Source organism: Nelumbo lutea, chromosome 3, assembly GCF_056320005.1.
Source record: "Nelumbo lutea isolate HS-2025 chromosome 3, American lotus-T2T, whole genome shotgun sequence".
NCBI lineage: Eukaryota > Viridiplantae > Streptophyta > Magnoliopsida > Proteales > Nelumbonaceae > Nelumbo > Nelumbo lutea.
This window is the reverse complement of record NC_142686.1, coordinates 103,745,302-103,757,454: the sequence shown is the minus strand read 5'-3', so window position 1 is coordinate 103,757,454 and position 12,153 is coordinate 103,745,302. Positions and strand designations below refer to the sequence as shown.

The following is a 12,153-nucleotide window of genomic DNA, read 5'->3' as shown; positions in this document are numbered from 1 at the left end:
TATATATATATATATATATATATATATATATCATGTGCAGATTTATAAATTTTAAGTATTAAAGTAACTATTCTCATTGATATTATATTATTATAATTTTTTTTTGAGATTCAAATAATATTTTGATATAAAAGTGGATTTGATATATTATTCATTTCTATTATTTAATAAAATGCTAATTTTAAATATTACTTTTTTTTAGTTGGAGTTAACTATAATATGTATTATTTATTTGAACTGCATTTAAGTAATAAAGAAATAAAAAGTTATATTCATTTACTCATAAACACAAGATCGAGTGGCATAGTGGTTTATAGGTGTGGACGTTAAGCTCTCCCTTAGCTCTTGACGTGAGTTTGAACCCTTACAACTTTCTTTTTTAGAAGAGTATGCACATTCGCTTCTCGTGGATAACGTATCGGTCTATATCAATATGTATCAACCGATACAGTGCGATATGAACCGATACACACCCGTATCGGCCCGATGCGCACAACTGGCAGGATACATCTCCAGTTGTAGTGTATCCCATGCCGGACACTAACAATACTGATACGATATGCCCCATATCGAACGTATCGATATTTCAATCCTTGGTTCAAGGCTCACAGTTTAGTGGCCTATTTTTGAAACCGAACCAGTACTACCAATTTCTAGAAAACCAGTAATCAAAACCGAACTAAAGCCAATTGGTTAATCGGTTGACTGGTCGGTTAACCATTAGTTCAATTTGTCAATTTCTTGATTTTTTATATTTATAATATATATTATAAAAATGGGTTCGACTATGATATGGAAAAGATATGATATTGGAAAAAAACAATTGACCAATAAATTGGAATCATAAACGTGGTAGCGAATTAGGTGTCATTTATCAAAATTCATGGGTGGGTTTTGATTGGTCAAAACTCTTTCCATATTATATCTTTTCCGTATTAGATTTTTCCTATAAAAATATATAATTATATAATAAAACTATAAATAAATATAAAATATTACATTTTAAATAATAAATAATACATTATATATTATAAATAAATAAATGTATATTTATTTATATATAATGCATATTTATTAATTTTTAATATATGAAAAATATATAATATACATATAATATATAGGGGTGGCAATTTTCCCCGTCCCCGATGGGTACCCGGGCTCTCCGACCCAACGGGATCGGGTATGGGGAGTACTTTGTCGGGGTCAGAGATGGGGCTATCACTAAATCCCCGATCAGGTTCAAGGACGGGGGTGGGGAATGCAATCCCTGCCCCACCCCGACCCCGATTAATATATATATATATATATATATATATATATATATATATAAACATTATACAAATTATAAAAACTCAAAAAAGTAAAAGATTAAAAGACAAAACTAAAATTCTAAAAAACTCTCAAGACTATCTCTGGATTACCACTCGACAGAGGACAGAAAAAGAGTCTCAAAAAACTGAACAGACTACAATCTACAGAACAGAGGTGGCGGCTGAAACTAAAACCCTAGTTCTTCCTTCGTCTGTAGTCGTCGATCGCTGCCGCCCATTGGACATCGGACGTCTATCATTGCCGACTACCACTCAACAGAGGACAAAGAAAGACTCAAAGAAGAAAGAACTAAATAGGCTATAGAGCAGAGGTGGCGTTTGAAACTAAAACCCTAGTTCTTCCTTCATCTATAGTCACCAACCGCAACTCGCAATGGTTCTCTCTTTCTCTCAGTATTCATTAATAGGACTTACAATGGGCTAAATGTAAACCTAAAATGATAGTTATAGAGATGAAATGCTTTAGATTTAAAAGGTTTTTAAGATAAGTCAGACCAAGACAGAGTACACTACAATTTCAATATAATTGGTGATAAGGAGATACTCCAAACTCATCGCTTTTGAAAACTTGGATCAATCATCCATAATGAAGGAAAACAGATGAGGATATTGTCCATAAAACTAGAGTAGGTTACTGTCCATAATATGTTAAACTAGAGAAGGGGTCCCTTTAGAGTGTAGACTTTCTAATCTTGACTTTTCTATAGGGCATTTGTGTTGTGTTGGAGAGCCTGAATACATAAATTGGTTTATCTTTGTGGAGGAATGCTCATCTTTTTGTAGATTCTCCTATACCCTTGTTTGGCTTTTGCATGTATCACCCTTTTCTCTTTCTTAAATCTTAATAAAATGATAGTTACTTGGCGGGAAAAAAAAGGCCAAAAAAATTTTTAAGCATCCAACAAACTTCCCCCAAAAGTTGCTAATGTATACAACTAAGAAGGCATTAATGCCTTCCTTAAATATGTTCATAGCCTCCGGAAAAAAAAAGAACATGAACAATTCATCATAAATTCCAAAAAAAAAGAGAGGAAAAGTGATAGAAAAGAAAGCAAAAAACATTAAGGACCATATCAATTAATGGTGAAAGACAAAATAGAACATACCTTCTTGCGGGTGAGACCACCAATGTTTAATGGAGAAGATAGAAGGGCAATATTCTAGCATCAACAACATATTACTTTTACTTTATTTTATTAAACCCATGAATATATTCCAAGTGAAGGGAAGGTTTAACAGATCAAGAAAATATCCTACTTAACCCTCAATTCTAGGTTGTTAGATAAGTCATATTTGTGAATAGACAATCAAAATTGATTTCAAAAATCGGAAATCAAAATGTTAGTTTGTAAGTACAGACTCATTTCCGATTTATCGATTAATGCAAAGAGATAGCTACGAAAAAATTCTTTAGATCTCCCTATCCCTATTACCATATGTTATTTTATCAAAATGTTAGTTTTATTGTTTATTATTTCTATAATTTGAATTACCACTGAATTGAAAAGCAACTAGGAATAGAGACATGCCATTCTAATTTTTAGTTTTAGCATATTTTGAAAATTTTTAATTCACATTGGGTTTGTGTTTTTGTATTTGATATTTTGATATAAGTTGGTAGTGATATTCATCAATCAAGGGTCATCATATACATATATACTTATTATTTAATTCATGTTTGGTGTCTTTTTTTTATTTTTATATTTATAATTGATGGGATTTTTTGCTTTCTAACTTTCATCTCCAGTTTTAAAATATGGAAGTTCAAGCTGAAAGTTCTAAATCAGGGACACCTATTGATAGCAATCAATTTTCAATTGGGGTTGAACTTGAACACTCTCAAACTCTAGCTTTATCAACTCCAATTGGTTCTCCAAGTGAGCCATCCGTTGAATCTCCTGTTCAAAATTCTAATGAAATTCTATTTGATGATTCAAATTCACCTAATCAAGCCCCCGATGCTAATGTTGGTGTAAAAAGGAAATTAACATCTATTGTTTGGAATCACTTCAAAAAGATAAAAGTAAATGTGGAGGATAAGGCGGAGTGTAATTATTGTCATAAAAAGCTTAGAGGCAATAGTAAAAATTGGACAACTTATTTGCATGACCATTATAAGACTTGTCCAAGAAGGTGCTATGAAGATATAAGGCAACATGTTATAGTAAAAGAACAGAGAAAGGCTGATGGGAAAGTTTGTGTTAATAATTATCATTTTGATAAAAAATCTTCAAGAAAAGACCTAACCACCATGATAATTTTACATGAATACCCACATTTGGTCTTCAACCTCTGTTTAAGGTTCATTCTTGAAATACTATCAAAAGTGACATCTTGAAGATATATGACTATGATAAATAAAAAACATTGCACTTTTTGGAGAAGAATCTTAGTAAGATTGTAATAACTACTGATATGTGAACAGCTAGCAAATAGAGGAAAGGCTTTATGGCTATCGCGACGCATTTCATTAATGATAGTTTGGAGATGCAAAAACGGATTATAAGGTATTTAGTTTTCAATATGTTACTTTAAAATTTAATTTTTTTAGTGCATTGTCAAAGTTCTTTTTGTATTATTAGTTTATTACAAACAAGGTAATTTGATTTTAAAACAGATATTTGAGACTTGTTCTTATTAGTAAATTAATGTTGCATTTTATGTTTGTTTATGTGCCTTTGTCTACACACTTCGAAAGCACTTTTTAATGTTTTAATGGATTGCATTATGGATTGGAATATTGATAGAAAGTTGTCAACAACGACAGTTGATAATTTATCTACTAATGATCCCTTCGTTAAGATTATCTTGAGTAATCTTAACATTAGTGCACTTATGTTAGATGGAAAGTTATTTTACTTGTGTTGTTGTGCTTATATTCTTAACTTGATTGTCCAAGATAGTTTGAGGATCTTTGGAGAAGGCATTGAAAGTTGTTTCACTACTAGTAAATTAATGTTGCATTTTATGTTTGTTTATATGCATTTGTCTACACACTTCGAAAGCACTTTTTAATGTTTTAATGGATTGCATTATGGATTGGAATATTGATAGAAAGTTGTCAACAACGACATTTGATAATTTATCTACTAATGATCCATTCGTTGAGATTATCTTGAGTAAACTTAACATTAGTGCACTTATGTTAGATGAAAAGTTGTTTCACTTGTGTTGTTGTGCTTATATTCTTAACTTGATTGTCCAAGATGGTTTGAGGATCTTTGGAGAAGGCATTGAAAAGGTTACAAATAGTGTGGCTTTTTGGGTAGCATCACCCAACAAAGAGTAAGCTTTTAGAGAAGCAACATGTTAGTTGCAAATATCAAGTTAAAAAAAAATGGTTATTGATTGTAAGACCCGATGGAACTCAGCATAGTTGATGCTTAGTATTGCTTTAATTTATAAAGATGTGTTTCATCGGTTGAAACAACGAGAGCCTTTGTATAAATGTTTGTCAACTGAAAATGATTGGGATTTAGCTAAAGAGATTTGTGAGAAGTTGCAAGTATTTTATAATGTGATTAAAATATCTTCTGGGACTAAATATCCAACGACAAACAAGTTCTTTCCATTGATTTGTGATATTAGACTTTCATTATCTCAGTGTCTCTCATGTTCTAATGAGAGTATTAAAACAATGGCATCAAGTATGTTGGCTAAACTTGACAAGTATTGGTGCATTATTCATTGAGTAATGGTTTTGGATCCAAGGTTTAAGTTAAAGTTATTAGAGTATTTCTTTCCTAAACGTTGTGAAAGTTTTGTTCCAGAAGAAATTACGAGGATTCGTCAACTTTGTTATGATTTACTCCATGAGTATCAATCAAGATCTAACTCTAGCAAGAATACTCATCAACGAAAGGGAATTTCTTCATCTTCATCCCATTGTCCAACAAAGAATGATTCTATAAATTTTAATTTTCTATGTGGGTATGATTCATTTATTGATGATTCTGATGATATGATGATGAAATTTGAGTTAGATCATTATTTGGAGGAAAAAGTATTGCAAAGAGATCCAGATTTTGATATATTGGCTTTGTGGAAATAAAGTATTCAACATTACAAAAGATTGCTAGGGACATTTTAGCTATTCCCATTTTAATTGTGGCTTCCGAGTCTGTTTTCAGTACCGGTGGTAGATTGGTGAGTCTTCATCATAGTAGACTTCATGTTGAAACTTTGGAATTGTTAATGTGTGCTCAAAATTGGTTATTGAAGCAAATACAAGGTATTGAAAAATTAATATTATAAACTATTAATTTTCTTTGATGTATATATAATTTGATGTCTTTAATTTTATTTTCTTTTCATTTTAGGTGTTCATTCGAAAGTTACAAATGCATATTACTACACAATTGAATATGATTCTTATGTTGATGAGGTAATAAATATGCTTCTTAATTTAATTATTGATGTTCATGAATTTTGTGATTCTTATTTATATTTATAATCGATAATTACTTTAATTTTTGCAAGAAAGTGTCTTAACAACAAGTCAATCTCAATCAAGTCAGACTATTTGAATATTTAATGATGCCATGATAAACCATGAATTGGTTGTTTTGAGGTTAAACTATTTTTAATTTAGTACATTTTACTTGGTGTTGATGGTATTGAATGTTGGACAAATTTTAGTTTCAATGTTATATTGGTGACTTGCTCCCTTTTAGTTAGTTGTTTTTAATGATTCACATATGTTAATGGATTGCATATGTCCAATCTCTTTATTGATTCAATTATGTGTTGTAACCATGTAGTTGCTTCTCTCTCTCTCCATTACCAAAGGTTGTTTGTAGTTGCGTAGCTACTTCATGTCTAACCATTGCTTCCTAAACTCTTCTTTTGAACCATGTTGCTAATAAGATAACATTGTCATGGGATGGTTGGAACACTACAGCTTATGCTTAGTTACTTATGAAGAATATTCCTCTATTGATATATCTGCTCCGGTATATACAAGAATTGGGGACATGGGATATGCAAATGGTTTTGGAAATTTGGACCCTTAAGGACATTAAACTTGTCATGGAATTTGGTAAATCATTTGTTATTTCCTCCAAGAATTACCTCTCCCCTCTACTTTCCAAACAATCTTGTTGATTGATTTTCTTTTGCTTCTATATTCTATGTATTTGGTATTTGGGTTCTATTTTCATTTCTTAACATGTTCCTTATTATGCTTGATTTTGTGCTTGTTAGTCTTTTAGTTATTGCAAAGAAAATGCTTGCATTTTATGGACGCATTTTATCGATTTTACTTAGTTTGGATCCATCAAGGTCGGTTACCAAAGGGGTGCTGATTTCTAGTGCATATCATGCTCTAAAGAATGCTTTCCTCTCTTGCTTGAAATGTACACACCCTAGTTTTGTGCCAGTATTCTTTTGCCCTTAATTTATGTATAGGAAGTATGCATTAGATGTTTTCTTTTCTATTTTTTGGTATTGTGGTTCATGATCTACTTCTTTTTAGGTTCATATTTCTGAACTTTTCCAGTACTAAGGAACAGTTTGACGTTTCTCCATAACCGAAACATGTAGTCCAGTTTCTAATGGTAGTAATACTACAAAACATATGAGCTGTTTTAAATAACCTAGCTATGAATTCTAGGAGATCAACATAGACCCAAGTTGTATATCCATCGATGAATGATGCCCCAGAAGTTGTTGGAGTCTAAAACTATTATTGACTTATTGTAAAATGAATACGCAGAAAAACAATGCAACAAGAATATATATATATATATATATATATATATATATATATATATATATATATATATATATATATATATATACTTCTAAGCATTGAGAAATATTTACAGAAGCATGTGAAAATAAACCAACAATCAAGATTTAATCTGAAAAATCGATGATATAGGTGATCAAAGGAAAATAATAATCATGAGTTCAAATAAATGTGATGTCCTTCTTGCATTCTTTTCACTTTAAATATCTCACTTTCCCTGTTTGAGTAGATGATGAATAGTTTGGCCCACACTGTGCAAGTTTTATATTAATTAGCAGAAGTTGATTAGTTTGAATTGGTAGGGCAAAACTAACTAATATGAACACCTAAATTGCCCTATTCTGCATATGCAATGAATGAATTAGTAAAAAAAAATCTTTGCTATTATATTACCTATCCTATCCATTTTTTTGAGAAAATTACCTATCCTATATCAACTACAAAAAATACATTCTAATAATATATCTAATACACAAAAGTCTTCTTAAAGATTTACTAGTTACTAGTTAATAGAGATGGCCCTGTCCCAAATATCTTCCTAAACTTTTCATGTAATCAGGGATTCGGGTCTTCGACGGGGAATTCATTCCCGTTAGGGTTGGGGATGGAGGAGAATGTTTTTTCCCAACGAGGATGGGGGATGATTTAGGGGTTGGGGTCGGGGATGGGGAATGTAATCCCCGCCCCGTTGCCATTCCTAATAATATAGAAATATATGTATACCGCTTGGTTTGATTAACCACTAGTTTTTATATTAGTTAACCAAACCGATACCTTTAGTTTTTTAAAAATACTGAACCAATCAGTTCAGTTAACTGAAAATTTTGATTTGGTCTTGTCAATTCAGGGCGCGTTTGATAACACTTTTCAAACGTCTAGTGTTTGAATAACTTGCTTGTCACACACCAGACCTGTTTGATGATGCGTCTGAAAAATGTTATGAATTTCCTTTTCATATCTGAAACTCAAAGCGTGTGGCCCTGCTCTTAACGCACTCAAATGCATTATAGAGCTAGTAAAAAGTTGAAACTACCCCTAACATTTTCGAAATGATGCATTGATGCCCTTGATTACCCCTAAACCAAAAAGTCAAAACTACCCCTAACATCTTCAATCATGAAGATTGCTCCAGGTATGGCCACAAGACCTTCTTTTGTTTCATGTTTTTGTCAAATGTCAGATTTCTCACCATAAATCTTCATTTTTTTAGGGGTTATAGTCGCGCCCAACGCCTAGCAAAGGTATCTTCCTCCTCCTCCTCCTCCTCCTCCTCCTCCTCCTTCTTCTTCTTTCCTATTTACAATTGTTTGATTTGTTTACGTTTAACTATTGAATCTCTTAAGTTTGTTAATAATCACATTCAAATTGTAGATTATTTGATTTGTTTATTGAATCTCTTAACTGTTGAGAAAACATTCATGCTTTATTTATTTGATTTGCTTCGGGAATGATATAATTTTTCGTAACTAAAATTTTATTTTCTTAATTTCATTAGTTATAAGATTTTTTATTTTCTTAAATTTTAAATGTTTTGTAACTTTAAAAAGTTTTATCACTTTTATTTGTAGTAGTTATTGAATATTTCAATTTTTTATTAATTATTAGATATTTTATTAATTTTTAAGATATTATTTTTTCTAATTACTAAATAATTTATTAATTTTAAATGTGTTAATTATTAATTATTCTTTTGTTATTAATTTTTTGAAATTATTTTATTTTTTATGTGTAAATTATTAATTATTAATTCTTTTTATTAGTCATTAGTTATTTTTATCAATTTTAATTGTGTTATCTTTTAATTAGTAATTAATAATTATTAATTAAATTTTTAAAATTAATTTAATTTTTATGTGTAAATTATTAATTATTAATTTTTATTAGTCATTAGTTATTTTTATTAATTTTAATTGCATTATTATTTAATTATTAATTATTGATGTTTTAAAATTATTTAATTTTTATTTGTGTAAATTACTAATTATTAGTTAATAATTATTTTAATTTTTATTAAGTATTAATTATGTAAATAATATTTAGTCATTAATTACTTTTTTAATTTTATTTGTGTAAATTTTTACTTTTTAATTATTTTAGTTTTTATTAAGTATTAATTACCTTAATAGTTTTATTAGTCATCAATTATTTTTAATAATTTTAATTGTGTTATTTATTATTTTTTATTCATAATATTTCAATATTATTTTGAATTTCACAAATTATTTGATATGAAATAGTGCAAATTGAACTCAAAATTATCAAATAGTCTGTTTTGGGGGGTAAAATAGTAAAATCAATGAACTTTAGATACTCAATGGTTGATCCAACACAAACGAACTTATCTATTCAAAGCCTCTAAAAAGTAATAAAGCATGATAGCTCTTTTCAGATTTCAAACACTTTTATTAACTTTTTAACTTTTCAGATTTATCAAACGCCACCTGAATTTTGTTTTTCGGCTTTTCTTGCTCACCCCAAAGAATCGGAATAGGCTAAAGTGGATTCTCATGCCCAAGGGAATGAATGGCCATTCCTTAGAATGAGAAATGTCATTTCACCAAGAATAGGAATGAGAATCTAATTGCAACCAACCCTAAAAACTGAAAATACGTGCTTGGCTCCGACTAGAATTGGAATCAGAATTAGAATTGGTTGGAATGCCATTCCACCAAATTCCAATGTTGCCCAACAAAAAACATTTGGAGTTGGAATGGCTTCAGACCCCCATTCCCACAAATCAAACGGACCATATAATGGAGATGCAGAGGATAAAACCAAACAGTCTCAATTCTGTCCAACAAAACATTCCAAACCCTATTGCTAAGAACCAAACGGATCCTAAGAACTGAAAAAAAAAAACTGTTGATGGAGATGCAGGGGATCGAACCCTGTACCTCTCGCATGCAAAGCGAGCGCTCTACCATTTGAGCTACATCCCCATTAATAAAAAGGCATCCAATTCTATTACTTGAACAGTACTATAGTCATCAAACATGCAACTTCACAATTAAAGTATAATGAATTAAAGTAAATTCGAATTGCAGGATCAAACTCTGTACCTCTCGCATTTGAGCTACATCCCCAACAACACTAGAACATCCAATATTTGAACTTGGAGGGTAGTATGGTCATTAAATATAACTTACAATTTACAAAGAACAAATAATAAAACTTGAAAATGCAGGATATCGACCCCTTGTACTATGGGGTCAGTGACAAAGACCCCTATACTTTTTATTGCGACAGACCCCTCTAAAATTTTACACTGGGACAATACCCCTTCGGCCAGTAAAGGCAGATGAGGAGAAACGTTAAATTACCAAAACACCCCATTAAATTTTCTCCATTTTCTTTTTGTTTTTTTGCCATTTTCTCTTAAAACTCTCCAACCTTGAATTCCACCTTTCTTTGCAGCTCCCACCAAGCAAAATCCTTGCCTCACCTTTCTTTGCAGCTATTATTTTTCGAAGAACTACTCATTCTTGGACTCCCCAGTCTGTATCTGCAATACCCAGTTGAGAAAACCATCAATTTTCGTTGCTAAAGCATCCACTACTAAATCTAAACCATCGAAAGAAGATGGCGGAGGTGAAGGTGGAGATGAGGGAGTATGAGGTAGAACTCGAGCAGCCATATGGGTTGAAGTTTGCAAAAGGTTGGGACGGTGGAACTGAACTGGGATGTTCCACTGTCGGGGACAAAATACTTGCTACAAGGTTTTATTTGCTTGTGAATTGCATTTCTGACCAAAATCATCATGATTTTCCTTTTTTTATTCTTTATAAAATTTGGACAAATTCCGCAGTTAGATTGTTACTTTTAGGCTATATTTGGTTTGAAAGAAAAAATAGGGAAAGGAAGGAAAAAATAATATAACCTTTAAAAAGCTTGTATAGATTTTTTACTTTTCCCTATTTTTTCCTTCAAACCAAACAAACACAGCTTTAATGAATTGGGTTGGTCCAAAGGAGTTTATTCAAATATAATAATGGATTTATTGGCTTTGTGAGTCTAGAATAGATAAGCTAGCAGAGTGGTTTATAAGTAGGTTTTCATTTACTTTGTAGTTTGTACCGAATAACGAACCTAGACGATCTAGAATGCTTAATTTTGGCGATCTGCTACTTGTTACAAGCTTTGTTATTTGTGCATTTGCAGTTTTTGTTTTGAAGTTGATGGAGCGCGATCCGGCTGGTCTTAGCTGTCCGCTGCCTTGCTTTCGAACGAGGTAGTAGGGATCCTGAAACGGGAGAGATGGGAAAGCTCCGGGGGGAACCCGGTGTAGAGGCTCCGAAGCTCAAGTTAGAATCTTTCAAAAGCAAGGTAATACCAGATAGCGCATGGTTTTTGCATACCTCTCTTATCGGGGGGGCAGGGGGCTCTTATAGTCGCTTCGCGTACTCGCCCCCGAGGCCCTTGTCAGATCGGGTATGATTACTCTGGCGCTTGTCAACTCGGCTGTCGTCCCTTCTACTGAGACAGAACCGTCACTACCTAACCGTCATTGCTTAACCGTCCAACTGGAGATGGCGGCGTCAGCGGCGGTGGCAGGTGGCCGTTTAGAGTGCAGCTGCCAAACGTCAGATCCCAAGTCAGTCAGGCGTGGCGCCCTCGGGCATGGAATTCCCTGGTGCCAGGCGTGGTACGACTTGTTTGGCTTTGGTGCCTAGAAGATGATGTGAAGTGCTGAGCGAGGCGGTCTTGAGCTCGGAGGTATCCCGAACTGTAACAAGGTGGGTCAGTTCGGTGAAGTCTGTCCCAAGCTGTTACAAGGTGTCAGTTCGGCGAAGTCTACACCGAGCTGTTACAAGGTAGTTCGACGAGGTCTATCCCGAGCTGTTACAAGGCGCAGTTCGGCGAAGTCTACCCCAAGCTGTTACAAGGCGGTCAGTTCGGTGAAGTCTACCCCGAGCTGTTACAAGATGGTAGTTCGGCAAAGTCTACCCCGAGCTGTTACAAGGCGGTCAGTTCGATGAAGTCTACCCCGAACTGTTACAAGATGTAGTTTGGCGAAGTCTACCCCGAGCTGTTACAAGGCGCAGTTCGGCGAAGTCTATCCCGAACTGTTACAAG

General features: G+C 32.7%; 1 non-coding gene across 1 annotated transcript; it reads right to left on the bottom strand.

The window, feature by feature from the left end:
- Nucleotides 1-9,946: 9,946 nt before the first annotated feature.
- TRNAA-UGC (transfer RNA alanine (anticodon UGC)) lies at nt 9,947-10,019 on the bottom strand. Its single transcript has one exon. It is a non-coding gene; the product is annotated as a tRNA-Ala (tRNA).
- Between the last annotated feature and the right edge of the window lie 2,134 nt (nt 10,020-12,153).